This window comes from Microtus oregoni, unplaced genomic scaffold (genome assembly GCF_018167655.1).
Source record: "Microtus oregoni isolate MIOR12 unplaced genomic scaffold, Mior012 000020F_ref0000438, whole genome shotgun sequence".
Taxonomy (NCBI): Eukaryota; Metazoa; Chordata; class Mammalia; order Rodentia; family Cricetidae; genus Microtus; species Microtus oregoni.
The window spans coordinates 35,972,800-35,996,522 of NW_024543079.1; the positions used below are offsets into that span (position 1 = coordinate 35,972,800).

The following is a 23,723-nucleotide window of genomic DNA, read 5'->3' on the forward strand; positions in this document are numbered from 1 at the left end:
TCAACTTTGATATAATTTCTATTTCAGAATTCCCTATGGATCAGGCTGAGTCCAGATTTTAGCCAAGACTACCTCCATGGTCTCCTTTCTTTATGACTTCTAAGAGCAAGAAAGTGAGCTGCTCCCGAGTCCCTGCCCTCTGTAAATCAGTTGCACGGGATGCCCATCTCCGGGTAACCTAAGGCACAGTTATGGTTCAACTTCATTTTTGCCTTGGTTGGATTTCGAATTAGGAGGCTGTCAGGGACCAGCCAAAACAAAAATACCTCTTGCCAGGGTAAAGACATGGGGATGTAGAAATGTAGTAAATATAGTAATATGAAGATGTGAATGAAAGGAATAAAACAGAGAAATATATAGGATAGTATCGGGAGGGAATTCCAGTGAGTACTGAAAATTTGCCCAGGTTTAATTTCCAACTGCTCAAAATACCCCTGACCCCAAAAAGTAGGAGTAAGACAAAAGACTGCATTCTCATGATACAAGGAAATGAACAGATCAGTTGAGGGCTACATTCATAGTTAAACATTCTGTTGCTAGAACAAAACAAGTCACACACCCTAGACCAAAACATTCTGTAGGCAAATCACGCCATGGGTGGAATCCCAAGTGAACTCCATAAAGGAAACAGGAACTTACTTGGATCCTTAGACTCTTGTTTGAGGTAGGAACAGATCTACTTCTCTAGAGTACAAGGTCTGACAATTAGCCACACCTGTTGACAATAACCTTGAGCAGGTAGAACTCTCTGCTCAACATCTGGTGGGACCTTTGAGGTGGAAGCACAATAACCTTGAAGGAAATAGAGGACTGTTCCAACTCTCTGGCCTTTGGTCAACATGGAAACAGGCTCACGTTTTTGGGCCTCCACAGGAGGTTTACTACCATGCTTGTGAGGGTGCTTCCAGAGAAATTCAACTAAAAAAGGAAGATTCACCCTGAATGTGGCCAGCATCTTTCCATGGCTGGGACTTGGGCTGAATAAAAAGTGGAAAGGGGAAAGGAAGCAAAGCACTGTCATTCATTTCTCTCTGTTCCATGACTGTGGACACAATGTATTTAGTTCATTGTCTTACACTTCCACCACCATGCCTTCCCTGCCATGACAGACTGTGTCCTCTTCAACTGTGAGCCAAGATAAATTGTTCATCTGTTATATTATTCTCATATTTTCACAGAAGTAATAAAAGCAAGTAATAAAGATAATTGATTCCTAGAAGTGAGGCCTTTGCTAGGATTACCTGGTATGCAATTTGTAGACCTCTGCAACTAATTTGCAAAAGGAATTTGATTTGGACATGGGGTGGTGGCGGCAGAGGGGCAGGCCATCCTGGTCTACAGAATGAGTTTCAGGATTGCCAGGGCTATAAAGAGAAACCCTGTTTTGAAAAAAAGAGAGAGAATATGGACATAGAAATTATGCTGTCTAGTAAAGAGATACTAATGGGTTTTCTTCTAAGATTCATGCCCTCACTAGCCCTGAGCAGTTAGCTAGGTTTCTAGTACTAGTCTCTTTGCTACTGTCCAGTGTTTGTGGATGGAAATGTCTGGTTTTTCTTATACCTGGTTAAGGTATTGGCAGAACAAAGGACAAAGTTAAGTTTAGGGGAAAAAAAATTTAGGACCAGAGAATTGAGAGGGGTGTTATCTGGCCTGTTTCAGGTGGATCCTTCAATTAAGCTCCCTGGAACTCACAAGAATTTTGGAGGTTTGTGAAAACATAAGTTTTAACATATTTACGTCAGAATGACTGTGACAGATGTTTTTGCACAATGGCAAGTATTTTTAAGACTATGAAAGACAGCATGAGAGAGAAATTTGATAGCGTGCGCCTGTCCTCACACCTTTATAACTTGCAGGTACACACCCTTATCACTTGTATTTATATTTTACTGAAATTTGTTTGGTGAGATTGTCCACCAATCATCAGGGAACTTAAAAGTTTGATCTCTGGAAGCCAAGCAGGCTATCCAACTCTGTTCCTCTACCTCTTGGCTATGATGCTTAGACCAACACCCTTAGACCACAACTATCACCACGATTTCTTCCTCCCCTGAATTTTCCATCCAGTTGTCAGGGCCTTTTCTTCCTTCAAAAGAGGAAATGGAGTGGGATGCTGCTACTGTATTGCTCACAGCTTACTCTAGGAAAAGGAACCTCGGTAGTTTTCTTCCTCCATTTCAGTCTGTCCAATCTACCAACATAGCTCCCAGTCACCACCAGCTCATTCCAAAGCAAGGGGAAGGGAAAAGGGAGAAGAAAGCAGACAGCTGTCTGACCTGCTTTCCAGCTGGTGCAGCACCCTTCTGGGAGGGTTTCCATCAGAGCTGGCTATTTGCTCTTCCGTCTTACATAATTGAAAGGTAGCCTTCTATGTTTTCGAAAGTTGGCTCATGCTATGGCTGAGAGAAGAATCTGTAAGGGAACATCATCCTCTGCAGGAAGGCACAACTTTCATCTAGGTCTTTGACTCTAATACAAGGTATTCCTTACTTGCCTGCTTGTCATCGCAAGGATCTCACGAGAAGAGAAATCCAGGGAGTATATGCCTTCCAAACAGTACTGGAGTCTTGTCCCCTCCACACTATCCCAGGCTAAGGTCATAAAATTAGTCCATATATCTATTTTTTAATCTATTTTTTTGTCCCTCCTTGATTCCACAAAACTACTGTCAGGCTCGGGAGTGGGGTGGGAACCTGAATTCAAGAGGACGAAGAAAACAGAAAGGACAGTTGCAAAATATGTTAGAAGCTGGAAAGCAGGAACAGATATAATTGACTTAGAAAGTCCAAGAGAGCTAAGAGCCAAGGAAAAAGTAAGAACAGCCTCATTTTCGTGGAAAAGAGCGTGAGTTAGGGAGGGGAGATACAAATTGAGTCTTAGACACCTTTGGAACTGAGCAAGCCAAAATCAGTAGAACTGAGTGAACGGTGATTGAGAAACAGTTAAGTCTTACTTATGGAAGTGATTTGAAGAGGTGGGTTTCCCCCCTTACTCTCTGGCATAAGAACACTTGGCCCCAGTTGGTGGCACTATTTGGGAAGCTTAGGAGACTGGCCTTGTTGAAGGAAGTGTGTCACTGGGGTGGGTTTTCCGAGTTTAAAGAGTTCTGTCTTCTTCACACTTACAGTCAGGGATGAGAGCTTTCAGCCCCCTGCTCCAGCTACAAGGCTTGCTGCTACAATTTTTGGCTATGATAGACTCTTATCCTCTGAAATCATAAAGCAAAATACAATCTTCTTTAAGATCACTGGGTTTTGCTGTTTTTGTTTTTTTGTTTCAAGACAGGATTTTTTTGTCTAGGCCTGGCTGTCCTAGAACTTGATCTGTAGACCAGGCTGGCCTTGAACTCACAGAGATCCCCCTGTCTCTGCCTCCCAAGCGCCCAGCTGATCACAGTACAACATGGGTTAGGGATGCCAGAAATAGTACAAATTTGTTTTGCGTTTGCTTTTGAATGAATTTTCGGCTGTTGCATATTAAGAAACCTTTTACTGTTGCCAATTTTTATGTCACCTCCACATTCAGTGTGGGTCCCTAGCCACATTTTGGGAAGTTGCACCTTATCTATCTCCCCCCATCACCAACCTCCCCCACCACAGTGGGAAGTTCATTGTAGCTGACAAATCTTCGTTGATATGTCATTATCATCTAAAACCCATGGCTTATGTTAGGGTTCACTCTTGTTGCCATATGTTCTACAGGTTTGCACAGATGTGTGACTTGTAGTCACCAACACAGCATCATTCAGGGTATTTCCAGTGCTCTAAAAATTCTGGGTGGATTTTAAGAGGAAATAAGTTTTCTTCTGTGTTGCTAGGTAAGTGTTTTTCTAGGAGAGGGACCAGCAGCCACAGTGGCAGAGAGCGAAGCAGTACCGTTGCTGATCTAGAAACAGCTGTAAAATAAGGCTCAAGTGCCAGACAGGGCAGGAGAAAATGAAAAGCCAGACACAGCAGATCTGCACATCAAGAGAATATATTTTTGAAGAGAGGTGAGGGAGGGAGAGAAAGAGAGAAAGAGAGACAGGGAGAATAAATAGATCTGCATGAGAAGTGAGCAGCAGCCTAGAGCAAAGGTGAGGAGGTCTGGTCTATACCAAAGTGAGAGCTATCATCAGCAAACCTGTGTCCCTAAGGCTGTCCTGGGAATTGCTGGGATTAAGAGCCAGGAGGGAGGGGATAGTCCAGACCCCCACATTGAGGGCTGAGGGAGGAAGTGGTCACAGCAGGTGGGTTCACAATGAGCTTTGTTAGTCTCAAGACCTTGGAGGGCTGTTCTCAGCCTTAAGGGAAGAGAGTGTCATCTCAGAGACATCATGGCTGGACCTTGAAGAGAGAGGGGGGACTCCGTTCCAACACTTGGAGAGGAGCCTCGTCAGTAGAGATAGCTTAAATGGATAAATAGAAAACAGAGCTGCCACGTACAGCAGGACAGGCATCCTGAAAGGAGAGTTTCAATAACCCCAAACAGGGGAGATTATTTATACAGTATTCTGACTCATTCTTTGATGATTTCATACATGTATATAATGTATATTGATCGTATCTACCCCTCTCTCCCCACTCCTCTTAAACTCTCTAATCCATCTCCTTCCCACCTTCGTGCCCCCCCTTCTCTCTCAAGTCACTGAGTCTAATTAGTACTGCCAACATGGGCACGGGTATGGTACCATCCACTGCAGTATGGCCAACATACTAGCAGACACATCCTGGAAGAAAATTTATGTCCCTTTCCCCAAGCAGCCATCAACTGCCCATAGCTTCTCAGTTAGGGGTGGGGTCTCGTGAGCTCCCACTCCATCTGGAATGTTCACTGGCTAACTCCCGTGCATGGAGCACAGCTGTGGTGATCCACAAGCGCTGTGGCCATGCCATGCTCAGAAGCAAGCTTTTCACAGCATCCCTTCACACTCCTACACAGGCCTCTGCATCCTTTCTGCCCCCTTACATGATAGTCCCTGGACCTTGGTAATAATAGATGTCCTATTTAGGGCTCAGCATCCAAGAGTCACTTATTCTTTACTCTTTGACCACTTACGAATCTCTACGTTAACTGCAAACAGAAGGTTCTCTGTCCAGTCTTGGGAATAGCACTCATCTATGGGTACAAAGAGAAATATTTAGAAGGCAGCGTGACAGCATGAACATTTAACAGAACAGGACTTAGATCCCCCTTGGGTCATCTCCCAAGCCATTGGCATTTGACCAAGTTTACAGTCTCACGTATGAATTCTTCCCCGTGAGGCTGGCTTAGGTCCAATCAGAAAGTATTCAGCTAAACCGCAACAGTCATCACTGCTTCAGTGGGAAGACCTTGACTGACAGCTCAGCATCGGAGCATGTAGGGTCCTGTGCTGGGTAAGACCATTGTTTTCATTTGCCTTCTACTGCAGTGATAAAAGACCAGGACCAAAAGCAACATGGGGAGGAAAGGGTTTATTTGGCTTACATTTCCAGCTAACAGTCCATCACTGAGGGAAGTCAGGACAAGAAGTGAAGGCAGGAATCAGAAGGAAGGAGCCCCTACAGAGGCTGCAGTAGAACAGTATTCACCGGCTTGCTCCCTAGGGATTGCTTGGCTTGCTCTTTTATGCTACCCAGACCACCTGCCTAGGGGTGACAGCACCCACAGTGGTTTGCATATCAGTCATTAATCAAGAAAATGTCCTATGGACTTGCCCTTCCCACCCACCCTCCTCTCCTCTCCCCTCCCCTCCCCTCCCCTCCCCTCCCACATAAATCATTAATCAAAAATATGTCCCGAAGATGTGCTCACAGGCCAGCCTGATACAGTAATTCTTCAGCTGAGGCTCCGTCTCCCCAGGACTCGTTTGTGCCACGCCCCTTCTTGTGTCTCCCCTCCCCCCCAAAAGAAGGCCTCAGACAATAATCCAGGCACTTGAGTGTCTTCACTCATGTGGCCCTGCTGCTCCTTTGCATTGTATTCTGAATATTTTTTTCTTTTTTTCTTTTCTTCCAGTAAAGTTTTCTTGCTACTTTTGCACATCTGTGTGGGCTCGTATTTCAATTCCTTAAATAAGAGACCAGCAACGTGAAAACCCTGTACCCTAACTTCGGTTAACAATCTGTTTTAGTTTATCTGCCAAGGTGAAGGAACTAGGTAGGCCTTTCTGCGGGCAGCCGCGAAGGGGGAGGAGCTGCGAGGCTACGGCACAGCAGGACTCCTGAGAGCCAAGGGAAAAGAGGGGAGGGGAGGAGGGAGGGAGGGGGCGGGCATGGGAGGGGAGATTGCTGGCAGTTGTGGCCTGATTCTGGGAGAACGAGAGGAAGTTGGGTAGAGGGCCTGTAATCTAACATTTACTGATCCTTCTTACTTCCCCTTTCCTAGGAGGTTTATGGTTTGCTAGGCATTTTCCATGATGAATTAAGCCATGAACTATTTATGGTTCATGTGAAGGATCTGTGTGTGTGTGTGTGTGTGTGTGTGTGTGTGTGTGTGTAGGGGGGGGATGTCTCAGACGGGGAAATAGGGGCTAAGGTAAGCGGGTAAGAAGCCTTAGCGGTGGTGGCTAAGAACGTCTGCACGCTCCCACTGATATGCTAGAACTTGGGCCTTGCTATTACAAGAAGGACTCACTGCCCCCAAATCCTGAGCCAGTTTCTGTCTACAGTGTAAAACAGGAGCTGGGGCCCGAGAGTAATGGGTAGATAAATAAATAATTAAAGGCAATTAAATAAAGGAACGCACTGTTTCTTGAATATACTTTCTTCCACTATCTGCAGGCACTGGGTCTGCAGCAGGTGAAACATCTAAATAGGGGGCACCCCACTTTTGAGTACTCTTGGTCCGGCGGTTACGACAGAAGCCAAGTTTCACTCTAACTGTCAAATTGTTTCACAGACACGGAAAATACTAAACAGCTGAGAAGACACGAACCGTACAACTCAGCATCATGAATCTATGCTACAGGGCAGCCAACAGCCTAGACGCGCTACAGGGCGCCGCGCCTGCGCATTGCAGACAATGAAGCCGCGCGCCCTCAGCGAGGAGGTGGGACTTGCCCGGGCATCCGGGTCCCACACCCCGCCTCCGCGGCATGAATGAGAGGCGCGGCGCCCGCCCCTCCCCCGCCGGGCCCGCCCCTCGCCGGGGCAGCAGCTAGCAGTCGCCAGCTCAGCCGCTCGGGCTCTCGGACGCCGCTCATTAGCAGCTCGCTGCCTGAAAGCTGCTGCCGGGCGCCGCAGCCCTCACGTCTGCTGCCCACCGCCCGGGTGAGTGAGGGGAGGGCCGGGCCTGAGGGCCGCGCGGCTGAGGCGCAGGCTGAGGCGCAGGCTCCGCAGGTCCGTATCTGGGATGCTAAGGGCTGCGCGCCGGCCTCGCACCCGCTCCGAGACTGGGGGGCCGCCGGGCATTCTCCACACACCCGCACAAAGGGCGGCTCAGGCTGTCACCCGGAGGTCACCTCGGGCTGGGCCCGGGCGGGGGAGGCGGGATGGGCGGAGGATGGAGGAGCCGCTGCCTCCGCGTTGGTGGCGGGGACTGACGCGCGTCTCGGGGACGCGGTGTGGCAGTGGTTTTTTGGTCCCGAGCCACTCCTTCCTTTGTGGTGCTTGTCTCGTGCCTGGTTGTCACACTGCAAGGCAGTGGTCTGCACCGGGTCATTGACTAGTGAAAGTCGTCTGGCGGCCTCATCATCTATGGGTGGGGGGCGTGTGTGTGCACCCACAGGGCAAAGAATTAATGACCCTGCTTTGTTTTCGGAGACCCAAGGGGTGTGTGTCCTGTGAACAGAGACGGTCTGGGATCAACTAAAAGGGCACACGGAAAAAGAAGTGTAAAGATAACTTCACACCTTTATTCGTCCGTCCCTGGTGCGGGGTTTTTTGGGTTTTGTTTTTTCGGGTTTTTTTGTTTTGTTTTGTTTCTATATTTTTGTTTTGTTTTGTTTTTGATTTCTTGTAAAACCAGTGGGTCTGTTCACTGAAAGTGCGAGTCTGTATTCTTATGTCGCTGTATATTTAGAACACATTGCTCTTGTGGTTGATGGTGATGTATTTATGTATCGGGGTTACGCCAACATCCAGAGCATTGCTTTCTGGCCTTAGCTGATTGATAACAGGTCTTTGTATACGTACCTATAGGAATACTTCCATGTATGCAGACTCCACTTTACCCACTCTGCTGTACAGGTGGATTGGGTTTCTTGACTTCCTGCCTTAGTAAGAGGTGGTCCAGCAGGTTCTCTCTACCTCCTTGTTTGTCTGGTCGCCCCGTAACCGCCTCCCCCCCCCCCCCATGTTTTGGCAAAGGATTTTATTGCAGATTATTCTGGCATGCACTCTGGCTTTGATCTGAACAGCTCATTTTACACGACTACCAGAAAACAACACCTTTTTCCCCCATTGTTTTCAGCCACCCAAAGAGGGTAGGAAGCCCTGCTGGGTCCCATAGACTTTGACTTGATAGGACCGCCTGCCTGCTTGCCTGTTCACTTCACTGGTTAAAAGAGGTCGTTAAGCTAGCACCAGTCAGGCTTGGCGGCCAAAGCCTTCCATCCCCTCACTTAGAAGGAAGAGACAGGAGGATCTCCGTGATTTCAAGGCAAATCTGTTCTACATCGAATTTCCAGGCCAGAACTGCGTACTGAGACCTTGTCTCAACAAACCAGCAAGCTATATCTTGTTGTTTTAAGACAGATTATTTGAATCTTATAAGATAGTTCTTACTCTAGTTGGAGAATGATATTTTGGTTTCTTTTTTACCTTCCTAATTTTGTAGAATGAAAAAGCCACATTTTAGAAATATTTTTGCTATGATCTTTTGTTTCAAAATAGTGATGGTGGAAGAAAACTGAGGAGTTTATATATGAATAATTGAGTGGGTTCAGTTTTCTTTAAAGTTCTTTTCAAGATTATTTATTTTTGAGTCGCATATATTTTCATTCCTAGTAAAATTTCAGTACAAAATGAAATGTTAACCTCCACAGCATCTGTTTATGTATAGACTCCCTGCTTAAAACATTTGCCTTTAATTTGAAGGAAATTTCCACTGGTTGGATGACAATCCATTATTCTTAAAGAAATTCTTGCCTTATGCATTTCTCTTAAACCATGGGTCACAACCCAATATGGGATTGCATAACTGAATGTAGGACTCACAATAATTAACAACCAGAAGTTTCTGCATGTTCGGTGATCAAAAATTAATTCAAGGGGCTAGAGATGTAGTTTAGTTGATAGTGCATATTTGCTTGGCATGTGCAACACCACGCCCTGGGCTTGGTCTCTTGACTGAATTAACTAGATTTGGTTTCCCATACCTGTAATCCATCTCCCCTTGGGAGATTGGAGGCAAGGAGATCACTTTGGCTACATTAATAAGTTTGAAGCCAGCCTGGGATACAAGAGACCCTGCTAAAATGAGAATAGTAAGAATATTACTATTCTGTGTTTACAGTCAAACACAGAATAGATCTGAGGTGTTCTGGCATTGCTGGTGTAGCAGTGTAGGACTTCACTGTAGCCTTGCTTCTGAGTATGCTTGGCACCTCATGTTATTATACCAACTGTGCCAGTGGACCTTGGCTCAGACTCTAGGCTATTGTCTGTTTGAATTACAGTGGTTTTGTTTGTTTGTTTTCTTTTTTTCTGCACCTAGAAGGGTTTTTTTTTTGTTTTTTTGTTTTTTTTTTTTTTTTTGGTTTTTCGAGACAGGGTTTCTCTGTGGCTTTGGAGCCTGTCCTGGAACTATCTCTGTAGACCAGGCTGGTCTCGAACTCACAGAGATCGCCTGCCTCTGCCTCCCGAGTGCTGGGATTAAAGGCGTGCGCCACCACGGCCCCGCCTAGAAGGTTTTGTGATCCTGTGGAAACACCCCGTACTCCCGAGGCAGGTGGGTCTCTGAGTTCAAGGCCACCCTGGTCTACAGTGTTAGTTCAGGATAGTCAGGGCTGCACAGAGAACCCTTTCTTGAAAAATCAATGAATGAGTGAATGAATGAATGAATGAATAAATCTTTAGAGAAAGAGAAAAACACTATACCTATTGTATTGTGTTTAATTTTCTTTCTTTCTTTCTTTCTTTCTTTCTTTTTTAAAGACAGGGTCTCACTACATAGACCTGTAACTCACTGTGTAGACCTGGATAGAATATTCAGGAGCCAGTAGCAGGCAGATTGATCTCTGAGTTCAAGGCCAACCTGGTCTACAGAGTGACTTCCAGACCAGCCAAGGATGCATAATGAGACCCTATCTCAAAAGAAAAACTGTTTGAGTGGCTAACTTTAATTTCATTTTTAAAAAAGAAACAATCATTATTTGAATTTCGGTTTAGGATTAGATTTCCAACAACTCCAGATATGGCTCTGTGTTTGTTATTTTTCTCATTCCTGTGACAAAAAAATGACTTCAGGAAAGGTCTGTTTTGACTGACATCTTGAGGGTGTCATGGTAAAGTCTAAGACAGGAGTACCAGACCCTGGTCCCATTGTGTCTGGTGGCGAAGCGGAGAGGGGTGCATACTGATGCTTCATTTCTTTCCAGCTTGTGAGGATCCCGGCATTCACATTCAGGGTCTTCCCCCTTTTTTCCTTTTTCAAAATTACTATTTTATTTATGTGTATGGATGTTTTCCCTGCAAATGTGTCTGTGTGCCAGTGTGCTTGCCTGGAGCCAGAGGAAACCAGAAGACAGCATCAGATTTTCTGAAACTAAAGTAGCAGACAGTTGCAAGCTGTCCTGTGGGTGCTGGGAATTGAACCCCAGTCCTCTGGAGGAGCAACCAATGCTTTTAACTTCTGGATTGTTTTTCTAGCCCAGTCTTACTCTTGAGTCAAACCTTTCAGGGGCAGGGGACTTCTTAATAGACACACCCTGAGGTGTTCTTTTATGATTATTCTAAGACCCATCAAACTGAAAATCAACGTGAACCATCATAGGTCCCAAACATACTTCTTCCATTTTGTACTATATATAAAGTGACATTTCAGCATTGACATTATAAAGTCAAAAGATCACTCACCTCTGAAAATGATGCTCTAGGTAGTATCAAAATTTAGCTACAATTTAATTTTCTATATAAAAGTCAACAAACATATTTTTTAAAATATTTATTTATTTATTTTATTATGTTATATACTGTCTGTGTGTATGCCTGCAGGCCAGAAGAGGGCACCAGATCTCATTACAGATGGTTGTGAGCCACCATGTGGTTGCTGGGAATTGAACTCAGGACCTTTGAAAGAGCAGGCAATGCTCTTAACCGCTGAGCCATCTCTCCAGCCCAGTCAACAAACATATTTATATCAATATACAAATTTGCCTTTTTGTCTTTAATAAGTGGTAAAATTGTATATGTCAAAGAGTTACTTTAAAACAAAACTGTCTTAAGTTCATTATCAGTAAATGTTTGATTTAATTTTAAGCCAGTTTTATATAGCCCTTCCTTCTTTCCTCCCTCCCCCTTCTCTCTCTCTCTCTCTCTCTCTCTCTCTCTCTCTTTCTTAAGACCGTAAAGGTTTAGAAGATCTCAGACGGAAACCCCTCTTCCTCTCACCAGCTCTGGAAACCTGTCTTTAAGACTCTTGTTTCCTGGTCTCAGAACCACCCTTCCCACACCCATTCTTTGTCTCTCCCCTTCACTACTCACAGTTCCTGTATTTGTGCCCTCGCTCTTGCATCATTAACTTTACACAGGTTATGTCAGGTCACAGGCATGTTCTCATGTCCATCACATCCATCTATAAAAACAAATTTAACAAACTTTCTTTGCTTCCCATCAGTCTGTCGTGTTTACCTGATAGTTCAATGTCTCAAGTGAAATGCACATACTTTGCCTGTGTCCTTACATAAGACCTATCATTCCTAAAATACTTTAGTTTAGAATACTTATATCCCCTAAGATATATTGGTCATAAATATGACCTGTTTAGTTTCTTTCTTTCTCTCCTTCTCTTCCTCCCACTCCCCACCCCCAATTTCTTGCCCACCGGTTCTCCAGATTAGATCATGTGATAGGTTAGTAAAATGATCTGCTGTTGGCCAGGTGGTGGTGGTGCCCGCCTTTAATCCCAGCACTTGGGAGGCAGAGGCAGGGGGATCTCTGAGTTCAAGAAAGCTCCAGGGCTCTTTACACAGAGAAAAATCTATCTCAAAAAAACCAAGGATCTACAGTTGACAAATGAGCAGCTTATAGCACTTCTTAGCAGTTTGGTAAATTGATAAATTGTTTTGATCATTTGATAAAATAGTTTAATTTTGAACCAAGTACTATTTGTTTATTTGGCTCAAAGGTTCTTTCTTCATGTTACTTATTTTTATCTTATTTACTAATTTTGTTTTCCTTTTTGAAACAGTTTCATTATTGTGTAGCCCTCGCTGGCCTGAATCTTACTATGTTAGCCAGTCTGGCCTCCAGCTTGAAAGACCCTCCTGCTACCTCTGTCACCAGTGTGGTAAGATTATGGTTGTGTGCTAAAACTTTCAAATGCCCAGTGTGTCATCAAGCAGATTTGCTTATTTATTTTGGTTATTTAAGACAGTATTTTATGTAACTCAGACAAGCCTTGAACCTAATAACTTTGTGGCTGAAGATGACCTTGAACGCCTAATCCTCAGGGCTTTACCACAGTGCTAGAATTATAGATTAACACCCTTAGAGGCGTGTTTGTGTGTTAGATACCTGGAAAACAGATTTTTTTTTTTCAGGTAGCTATAGATGTTCTATCTGCTAGCAAGGTAGCCAGGCAGATGTATGTAGCAGTTCAACTTTTGGGAGGCACATGAAGGATATAGACAGGCTGTATAAGTCCCATTTGGAAGGGCTAGATCTTATGTGTTAAATTGTTTTTTGTTTTTGTTTAGTTTATTTTCTTATTGTGTGTGTGTGTGTGTGTGTGTGTGTGTGTGTGTGTGTGTGTGTGTGTGTTAAGGAAGCTTACTTAACCATTTTAAAGAGAAAGCTATGGGTAATTTTTAGTTTTAGAAATTGTTTCTTGAATTAATTTGGTACTTACTCTACTCTTTCTTATCTAGATACATAATGGGAACCCTTAGAATCTGAGCATTTCAGACCTCAAAATGTAGTGCTGTGTAAATTGAGGGTTTTAAAAGAATGCCAGATGGTTGAAAAGGAATTGCGAGCTCTCCAGTTAGTGCCATCCTTTGAAAGCCAGCTGGATAAACCTCTGCTCTGGAGGTAGGAACTAGACACTTTGTTCCATGCCAGCTGGCCCATGAATAGCTGGCCAGTGGCCTTATTTTGGGTCGACCACTATTGGGAAAGCTAGCCTGGGCCTTCCATCTATCCTAAGAATAGTCATGCCAAAGAGTTAGTTGCTCCAGGCCTCCCTCTATGGAGTTGAAGGCAGCCTGCAGTGTTAAGGGAAAGCAAGCCACTTAGTATTGCAAATGAACTCTGTGTTATGAATTGCTGTGGGAAAGTTTAATGCAACCTGAATTTTTATGAATTTAATGCTAAGGATAGAAAAACTGCTTGTCAATAAAAGTAAATGCTTTTCTATTGGGACTTCCTCCAATTTATCTGTTTTCATTTATTAGCATCTCTTAATAAAGTTTGCCTGCTATTTTCATTTTTATCTTATAACATTTGGGTGCCTCAGTAGAAGGCTAATTCTATATGTTATCTTAAAATTAGTCTCATTTTATTTGCTAATATTTTCTTAACTTGACAGATACTTGTATCAGGCAGTTCCTTAAATCCTTTAGCAAATTTAATGTATTAGTTTAATTAAGAGCAAAAGAATAAGTGTGATACTGCAAGTATGAGCACACATCTCATCTGATGATGCTATCTTTCATTCTCAACATTAATAGTCTTATTCAGACTTCAGTCTTCGGTGATTGGCTAGTTTTAAGAGAATTGGTGCAAAGGAAATGATGGAAAGGGGTCAACACTTCAAAGCATCTAGTTCTGAAATTGCAAGGGTGTCCTGTGGTGAATTACAGGATGTGGGGTGTGTGTGGGGGGCATTCTATAAAACAAAAGTTTTATCATGTGGAGATTTATGGAATGGTATTGAGCAAAGTACCTTTGATAGAAAAAAACTATCTCACAGTAGTATGTTGCCTTAATTTTTTTTTCACTTGGAGATTGAATGGTTCTATATTACCTGTTTGTTAAATTCATCTAACCAAAACAAAAAGCATTAGAAATTACCTAAATTTCTTTATTATTTTCTCTTGAATCTGAGCATGTGAAATTATACTTTGTGCTTTAAACTTAAAATAGGATCTAGTATCTACAGTTTGTACTGAATTGTGTACATGTCTGTAATTAAAGTTTCTTCAATCTGATGGATGGTGATGCTGCACATCTTTAATCCCAGCACTTAGAAAGCTGAGGCAGGTGGATATCTGTGAGTTCCAAGCCAGCCTGGTCTACTTAGTGAGTTCCGGAACAGCTAAGGCTACACAGAGAAATGCTATCTGGAAAACAAAACAAAAAAGTTTCTTCAGGCTGGAGAGATGGCCCAGAAGTTAAGAGCACTAGCTGTTCTTCCAGAGATCCTGAGTTCAATTCCCAGCAACCATATGATGGCTTACAACCATCCATAATGATACCTGGTACCCTCTTCTGGCTTACAGGCATACATGCAGACAGAATACTGTATACATAATAAATAAATCTTTGAAAAAAATAAATAAGTTTCTTTAATCTTTTGATTTTTCAATTTTGTCTCTGAAAACAAGCCAAAAAGTAATATTCTTTATTGAGAAAGGGTCTCACTATGTAGCTCTGGATGTCCTAGAATTCTCTTTGTAGTTGTGGACCAGAATAACCTCAAACTCAGTGCCTCCCAGGTGCTGGGATTAAGATTGGAAATTTAAGATTTGTTTTCTTTAAATGACAAAGCAGTATCAATAGCTACATAGAACTTTTTCATGAATTGGCCTATGCTGAAAACATTGTATATCTATAGCAAAACAGCTATTATTTTCTCCTTACAACTACTCCAAAACCAGTTCGTGGGTGATAAAATTAAAAATCAAAGAAGTAATTTTGTTTTATAAAAATAATTTATTTATTTTTATTTTATATGAATTGGTGTTTTGCCTGCATGTATGTCTGTATGAGGGTATCAGACCACCTGAAACTGAAGTTACAGGTAGTTATGAGCTGCCATGTGGGTGCTGGGAATTGAACCAGGGTCCTGGAAGAGCAGCCAGTGTTCTCATCCTTTGAGCTATCTCTCCAGCCCCCAAAGAAGTAATTTCTTGAGGTTAACAAGTCAGGAGCCAGGGCACAAACATCTCCATCATCCAGTATCTCTCAGTTTATGCTGCCAACTCCCAGGAGAGTATTCAGATGCACTGCAGTGGATGAAAAAAGTTCAGGGTCCTTTGTGTTTAAGGGAGGTTATTCTATAACCAGCACTCATCTTGAATTCACTCTGTAGCTCAAGCCTCAACTGTGCGGCACACTTTTTGTTAGAGTTACAGGTACGAGTTACCACACCTGGTTGTAGATTCTTAAAATTATTCTACTTATGTGTGTGGGTGCTTTTTGCCTGTGTGCATATCTGCGCACCACCTACATGCAGTGCCCACAGAAGACAAAAGTAAGTTGTCATATTCCATGGTACAGTTACAGTGGTGAGCTGCCATATGGTGCTGGGAATCAAACTCAGGCACTCTAGAAGAACAGCCAGTGCTTTTCTTACTTTCTTTCTTTCTTTCTTTCTTTCTTTTTTTGCTTTGTTTTGTTTTGTTTGTTGTGAATGCTGTATGTTAGGATACGATCTCAGAAAAGATGTGAAGTAATCAAGTGTAAACAAAAGGAAAAATATTCGGTTCTGAATGTAGCTGTGACTATTTTGTGGGTCTCGGTTCTCTGTTTCAGTTCCCTGCCACCATTCATTTACAGCTCAGTTCTTTGAAAGCAGGACAGTTCTGAGGTGTGGGCAGCTGCAGCCATAAAAGGATGTGTTTGTATTTGGAGACTCTGCCTCTTATATGTGCGTGTGTGTGTGTGTGTGTGTGTGTGTGTGTGTGTGTGCTGTTAAAACTGCTTGTTCTGTGTTATAGATTTTCAGTAAAAGAATTTATTTGAGGTATAAAACAATATTTGCATTCTATAGTTATGTCATTGTTTTACTCAAGGAGAAATGGGTATTTACTGTATAACTTATTCTACTTGTACACACTGAAAAACCAGTAAGGTGGCTTTTAGCCTTGGGTCCCCTTTATTTTCTGCCTGAGATTAATATTCTTAGACTCATGTTATAGAATATTATTTTAAGGTGTGTTACATTTGATTATGCTCTGGGACATTTGTTTAATGATGTAAAGATGTGTTACTTTTGTTCATGCTGCAATTGTTTAACTGTGAAGCTGTGATTCTTTATCTGTCTAAAACACCGTATGGTCTAATAAAGAGCTGAACGGCCAGTAACAAGGCAGGAGAAAGGATAGGTGGGGTTGGCAGGCAGAGAGTATAAATAGAAGAACAACTCTGGAAGAGAAAGAAAGAAGAGAAAAAGGAGAGGAGGATGTCAGCCATCTAGTCAGCCAGGGAGTAAAAGTAAGATACACAGAAGAAGTAAGAAAAGGAAAAAATCCAGAGTCAGGAGGTAGATGGGATAATTTAAGGTAAGGAAAGATGGCAAGAAACAAGCCAAGCTAAAGCCAGATACTTATAAGAAAACATAAGAATCTGTGTGTAATTTATTTGGGAGGTGGGTGACAGCCTCCCCTCCCAAGAACAAAAGAATAGAGAACCCAAAAAAGAAAAGACTACAGACTCAACTATCCTTTTTTTTTCTTTTCTTTTGTTGTTTGAGATAGGGACTCTCCATGTAGCCTACTGGCCTGGAACTTGCTACATATACCAGGTTGGCCTCAAACTCAACAGAGCTCTGCCTGCCTCTGTCTCCTACATGTTGGGATTGCAGGCTTGGGCCAACACACTGAGCTCAAACTTCTGTTTGCCAGAGGCTTAGGTTTTGTTAGGAAGAGCTGTAAACATCCTCAGAAGCAGTGTTGAGTGCTCCAATATGCCATCTCCATAGTTGGAGCAGCAGTTCCCAACCTGTGGGCTGAGACCTCTTTGTGGTCAGATGAACCCTGTGACCAAAGACCGCTGGAAAACCCAGATAGTTACATTACAATTCATAACAGTAGCAAAATTACAGTTACAAAGTAACAATGAAAAAATATTATAGTTGGGGGTGTCATCACAACTTGAGGAACTGTTCTAAAGGGTTGCGGCATCAGGAAGGTTAAGAAACACTGAGTTACAGGGTTTGTCACATTTGTTTCTCCTATTTTTTTTTCTCTTTCGCCTTCCCTTGCTGTGATATTTTAAAGACTAGTCCAGGTCTTCTGTCTCTTTATTTAGGGAAGTTCCTCTTCTTTTTGTTTTATGTTATGAATGCATCGCATCACACAAGCTGGGTCCTGGTCCTGTGATTCTCACATTTGGGCTTTGTCTGCTTCTTCATCACATGATGTAGTTTGTTGCCCTTCTCTGTATCACATTCAACACTGAATCACACCTAGAGGCTATATGTATCTGTCTACCCCACTTCCGGTATTGCCAAAAGACCAGTGTGATGGTCACAGTATCTGTGGCGTAATAATGACTTTCCTTACTCCGCTATCTCTTCTACATCTGTTAGCAAGAATTCTGTAAGGTCTTTGTCTTAGCCAAGGGATTTTTTTGTTTTGTTTTGTTTTGTTTTTCGAGACAGGGTTTCTCTTTAGCTTTGGTGCCTGTCCCGGAACTAGCTCTTGTAGACCAGGCTGGCCTCGAACTCCCAGAGATCTGCCTGCCTCTGCCTCCCGAGTACTGGGATTAAAGGCGTGCGCCACCACCGCCCTGCCTCTATCCAAGGGATTTTTAGGGCAACCATAAAATTCACTTTAAATGAGAGGCTGCCACTATAATTTTATACTGTTGTATACTTGGTAAAAATAAGTTTAATCAGATAAGGAAGGAAATTGAATATTTGACTTAAGGATTTAATCTTGTGTCTTTGTGGTGCTGCTTTTGAATACTATATCAGTATGTGAATTATTTCTTTTAAAATTGACATGCACTCTAATACCTCTGCAAGCAAAAGGTGGAAATATATAAACGCCTTTTTAAATCAAGCGATGGAAGGATACTACTAGTTTAGGATACAAAGTCAGGATTCCCAAAAGTTGATTTGACCTTCCTCAGATGCACCTGAGTGCCCATTCCACTCATTCTTCATGAGCTGCTTTTTGGGTGAATGTTACTAAGTTCCCAGGAAAAAAAAAATGAATCTGGAATAAAAAAACAAAATAAAAAACATAAACACAGATGACAGATAAATTGGAATCCTGTCTAGAAAAAATTTTTTTTACTTTATGCTGAAGAGTTCTTTGATCATTTCTCCTGATACTTTTTGTTTATTTGTGTGTGTGTGTGTGTGTGTGTGTGTGTGTGGTTTTGTTTGTTTGTTTTTCAGGCAGAGTTTCTCTGTAACAACCCTGGCAGTCCTGGAAATTGGCTGGCCTTGAACTCACAGAGCTGCTGAGGTGGGCTACCTCTGCCTTCTGAGTGCTGGGATTAAAGGGTGTGCCACCACCACCCAGTATCTCCTGATACTTCTTAACATCAAATTCCTTTAATGCCAAGGAATTTGTCCTGCTCCAATTTACCTTATTTACGTTTTGTTTTTAGTTATTCCCTGAATCCTTGTTCTCGGGAAAGTAGTCTTGATTTCAAAGGAAAATTAAACAGGTTAGAGTTCTTAACTTAGTAACCATCTCTAGACAATCTAATTGCACTGTTTGAGAGGATCATTAAAAGTATGTGCTAGTGTGATTTCTCCATAGATGAGCCCTTACTGTGCTATACTGTTTACTTAAAAAGGAGTAATACTGTACTGTGATCTCCTAAAAGTGAAGTATGCCATTGTAAAGGGATGCCTTCAAAAACTGCAGATAGGCTGAGACAATACAGAAAGCCACAACTACCACAATCCAGAGAACAACTGATGGTGGAGTACCCAGGCCCAGTGATACATCTGCAACAAAACTCCAGTACCAAAGGCTCAGGGGGATCTCATGGAAGAGGGGCAGAAAGATTATTAGAGCTGGAGGATCAACAAGCCACACAGTTGTGTCTCCTAGGAATGATAGGGAACCTACACTCATGATACCTGAACAGTGTGTCTCCTAAACAAGACCTGAACAATGACAACACCAATAGACAAGCTAACATGAAAGGGGGCAGCCTCTAATCACTGCCATGGGAGGGCGAATGATTCAACCCTGGGGTGAACCCCCAATTGGTTATCCAAGGCCAAATGATCAGCTCTGAAATCATGTACATACGAGCAACTCAGCAAGTCATATTTGTGTGTGTGTGTGTATGTATGTATGCTGTATGTATGTATAAAATTAAAGGAAAAGAAGCCATTATCAATTTGAGAGATAACAAAAGGGAAATGGGAAGGACTGTAGGATAGAGAGGGAAATAATGTAAATATATATATTGGTTTTTCGAGACAGGGTTTCTCTGTAGCTTTGGAGCCTGTCCTGGAACTAGTTCTTGTAAACCAGGCTGGCCTCAAACTCAGAAAGATACACCTGCCTCTGCCTCCTGAGTGCTGGGATTAAAGGTGTGCATCACCACCGCCCGGCTTATTTTAATTTTTAAAATTGAAAAAAAAAAGACTGCCTACAAGAACTGGGAGTATTAGTAGAGTATTAATAGTATTAGTAGGCCTTGTCAGTCCCTAGCACAGTTAAACAAAACAAAACATCCCCTCACTGAAGCATATAGATAAAATCAGCATAATTGTTTTTAATCAAGTGATCCAAGCATTACAGGTGTCTTTATTCCTCATCTCAGCCAAAGTGATTTAGTGCAGAAAATGAACTTTCTACTTGCTGAGTTCAACAATTGCTTTAGGATAGTCACGGTGTGCAAGTCATTGTGCCTGCAGAGGGCTCATTATTATTGCATGTGTTTAGTTAAGATACACTTCCTTTCTGTAAAGAGTCTTTCTAGGAAATTGTGTCACCACCTTGTTGCCTCATGCCCTTGCAACCTCTTGTCTCATACAACCAGAGCCCACAAGGTGTAGATCCACCATTCAAGGTCCTACTGTTATTGTTTATGGTGGGGAGGCCGATAAAGCAGTGGACCACAGTGCCTAGTAGTCTTAAACACTTTGATGTTCACAAAGCTGGTACGTTTTACAACAAACAAGTGTAATTTTTTGTATTTTTAAGATAGTGAGGTGGCTTAGGTATCAGCACTTTTGATCCCCAGAAACCCACATGGTAAAAGAGAGACCCAACTGCTTCAAGTTTCCTCTGACCTTGACATTCTCTCCAGTGTACACATGCCCCCTCCCATACACAATAAATAAATAAATATGAAATTTATAAGTTTTAATCAGTTAATATAAAAAGAATATTTCCATTATTCCATTGAACATTCTACTTGGGTTTACCATCTTTATTTATGTCTCATTTATCATCTTTTATATACCAGGCATCATCTAGTCTGAACATATAAATGAATATCTCTGTATATGATTCACTAAGTTACATTTTAATATTTTCCAGTTGTCATTTTAATATTCTTTTTGTGACGTATTTCATACAGTCTGAAAAGTTCCTGTAAAACTTAAATAGAAACTTCTTTGGCATTTCAATACTTTCCACAGGCTAATTTCCTATAATTGCAGTGAAATCAAGTAGAGCTTGCATTTGACTTTTATTAGCTAACTCCCAACTCTCCTAAAAATCAAACTTATACATTTTTTCACAATAAATTCCAGTGATTTTTTTTTGAATACAGAAAAAACAGAGTGATATGGGGATAGCATATGGTAGTTGAGCAAGTTTTGGCCTTATTCATTAACTGTGTTCTTAGCCTCAGATGGAAGTAATTACAATTAAATACTTGAGTTACTATGAATGTAATTTGGTTGCTTTAATAAAGTACTGTCCTAATAATTGCTGTTGCTTTTTGAGAGCTAGTCCATTGAAAGGAGTGAACACAGAACAGATAGCTTTGCCCTCCTGACTGCCAAGATGTGCCCGATCAGAGGTTGCATAGTTTTATTAGACAAAATTTACATGTTCACAATTTATTTAAATGTATGATTCAGTTCTAGGCTGGAAAGATGGCCTAGTCATTAAGAGCATCTGCTGCTTTTGTCGAGGACCCAGTCAGTTTCCAGTGCCACATGGTGGCTCACAACCAGTTGCAGGGGGTCTGATGCCTTCTCACTTCTGCAGGCACCAGGCACATTTGTAGTACACATATGCACATGCAAGCAAAAACACTCACAGATAAAATGAAATCTAAAATAAAAATTTTAAACAACCAAAAAAGTTTTTACTGCTCCTGCAGAGGACCCATATCGGGTATCCAGCTCCCGCCTCAGGCAGCAAACAATATATAACTATAGTTCTAGGGCATTCAACACCTGTGATTTCTGTGGGTGCCTGCCACACGTGATAGACCAGCCCACATAGGCACACACATACAAATAAGTAAATCTTTAGATGTACATCCATTGGATTTTAATTTGTTCCTAGAGTTGGGCATTCATCACCGTAATTTGGGAACAGTATCATTCTCCTACAAAGGAACCTTATTTCTGTAGCCATCGCTGTCTACTCCTTACTCTCGATGGCTTCTGTGTCTAGTCTCAGTCTTCCAGAGAGTCATATACTAGGCGACCATGTGGTATTGATTCATGTGACTTAGCAATGATGTTTTCAAAGTTCATTTTGGTTATCATTTTGAAATATTAAGATTCTCAGAAGCACACTGACCTATAGGAGGAATAGATGGAATGACTTGTTAATAAAGAAAACTGACTTGGTGCCATGCCTCATTCTGTCACAAATGATGAGAAATGCTCTCTAAATAGTTGCTATAGATGGAGTAAAGAATGGTGTTCTGGTAGGGAAGAGAAAAGATTGCTCCTTCTGAGCCCCCTTTATACATGGATAATGTCATGATTGTCTTTTCATGTACAGGGTAATGATTGAGACTCTGGGTCATTGTATCTAAACTGTTGCACCACTGTCGCTTTTATTTGTTGTTTCCCTCCTCTGAAACTGCTTTTTCTCTTCATTGTTCTGCAGAACTTAAACATTATTGATATAATTTCTAGGCTTACACACTACATTTTAATTATGGAGTTTTATGAGATGAAAACTTAAATGTTTTATTTTGAACAACCAACTATAGTGTGTGTAACAGACTGAGTATCCCTAATCTGAAAATCTGAAATGCTCCAAAAGTTGAGACTTTTTGAGCACTAAACAAGTCCTCATGTGACTGGTTACAGAATAGGTACTGTAAAAATTGAATAACATCAGCTTCAGCTATGTGTAGTCAATATATAGAAATACAAATGACTTTATTTATACTTTAGTAAAGTGATAGCCAACCTGCAGCATAGACATGATTTGGGATCAGGATATATATGTCAGATAATGTTAGTTAGGTAATTAGTAAATATATTGCTGTTGGTTTCACACTACCTCCACTGTTGTGTTATGAACACATTGTAATGTCAAGTTCTCTGTGCTCTAATTAGTTATATAATGTGTCGGAATATGGGGCTAGGAAATATATATGATCTTAGCAAAAAGTGTGTGTTTCTGAACTAGAGTTAGGATCTGTGATCTGGCTTTCTGAATGTCTGTGAATACAAAATAATTTAAAAATAGTACTGACCTAGATGACAAGTATGATTAGGGATCAGCTATCATAAAACAAGTGCTAGAAAATATTGAATTTATTAATATTAATATTAAATAAATATTAAAATTATTTCTTTATGAATGTCTAGTATGTCACATGTCTAGTATGAAGAATCATGGAGCAAGGGACCTTAATACTAAACATCCCCATTTCTTTCTTGCCATTCCACCTTCAAGTTGTGGGTGACCTCATCCTCTTCCTATATTTGCCATGCTATGAGTGGAACCCAGAACTTGTGTATGCTGGGCAGGCACTGGGCCAGTGAACTGTATCTCCAGCCCTTCTTGAGTAGATTGGTGGCCTGGCATTCCCACTAGAGAACACAAGGGAAAGAAAAGAATGAAGCATAAAGTAGAAGACAGTTGTCAGTGCTTTGATGAGCATGATTTCATGTGCATCCATTGCATGTGTCTTAACGAAGATGTGGACAAGTGTAACTGCAAGGAGAGTTGGGAAGTGTAGTCATGTACCCACCTAGAAATCTAATCACACGAAGGAAAGGAAGACAGATGTGGCAGGAGGCAGGAGAGGAGGACAAACCATCATTCTCTGCCACAATCTCTCTCTTTTTTTTAAACATTTATTTATTTATTTATTTTTTATTTTTATTATTTTTTTTTATTTTAATTTTTTTGTGGTTTTTCGAGACAGGGTTTCTCTGTGGTTTTGGAGCCTGTCCTGGAACTAGCTCTTGTAGACCAGGCTGGTCTCGAACTCACAGAGATCCGCCTGCCTCTGCCTCCTGAGTGCTGGGATTAAAGGCGTGCGCCACCACCGCCCGGCTTATTTTTTATTTATTATGTATACAACATTCTGCCTCGATGTATGCCCACATGCCAGAAGAGGGTGCCAGATCTCAGTACAGATGGTTGTGAGCCACTATGTGGTTGCTGGGAATTGAACTCAGGACCTCTGGGAGAGCAGCCAGTGCTCTTAACCTCTGAGCCATCTCTCCAGTCCCCACAATCTCTTTTTGTTAAATTATTGTTAAGGATTTTATTTTTTATATATTTTATGTGTATGACTGTTTTGCCT

The 23,723-nt window shown here is 41.8% G+C and overlaps 1 protein-coding gene across 1 annotated transcript in view; it reads left to right on the forward strand.

Annotated features, from left to right (window-relative positions):
* Window positions 1-7,023: 7,023 nt before the first annotated feature.
* Rnf24 (ring finger protein 24) overlaps window positions 7,024-23,723 on the forward strand; it is a 48,381-nt gene continuing 31,681 nt past the window's right edge. Inside the window, exon 1 of the mRNA XM_041670468.1 lies at window positions 7,024-7,235. The gene's annotated coding sequence lies outside the window, so the exon portion shown is untranslated. The remainder of the gene's footprint in view (window positions 7,236-23,723) is intronic.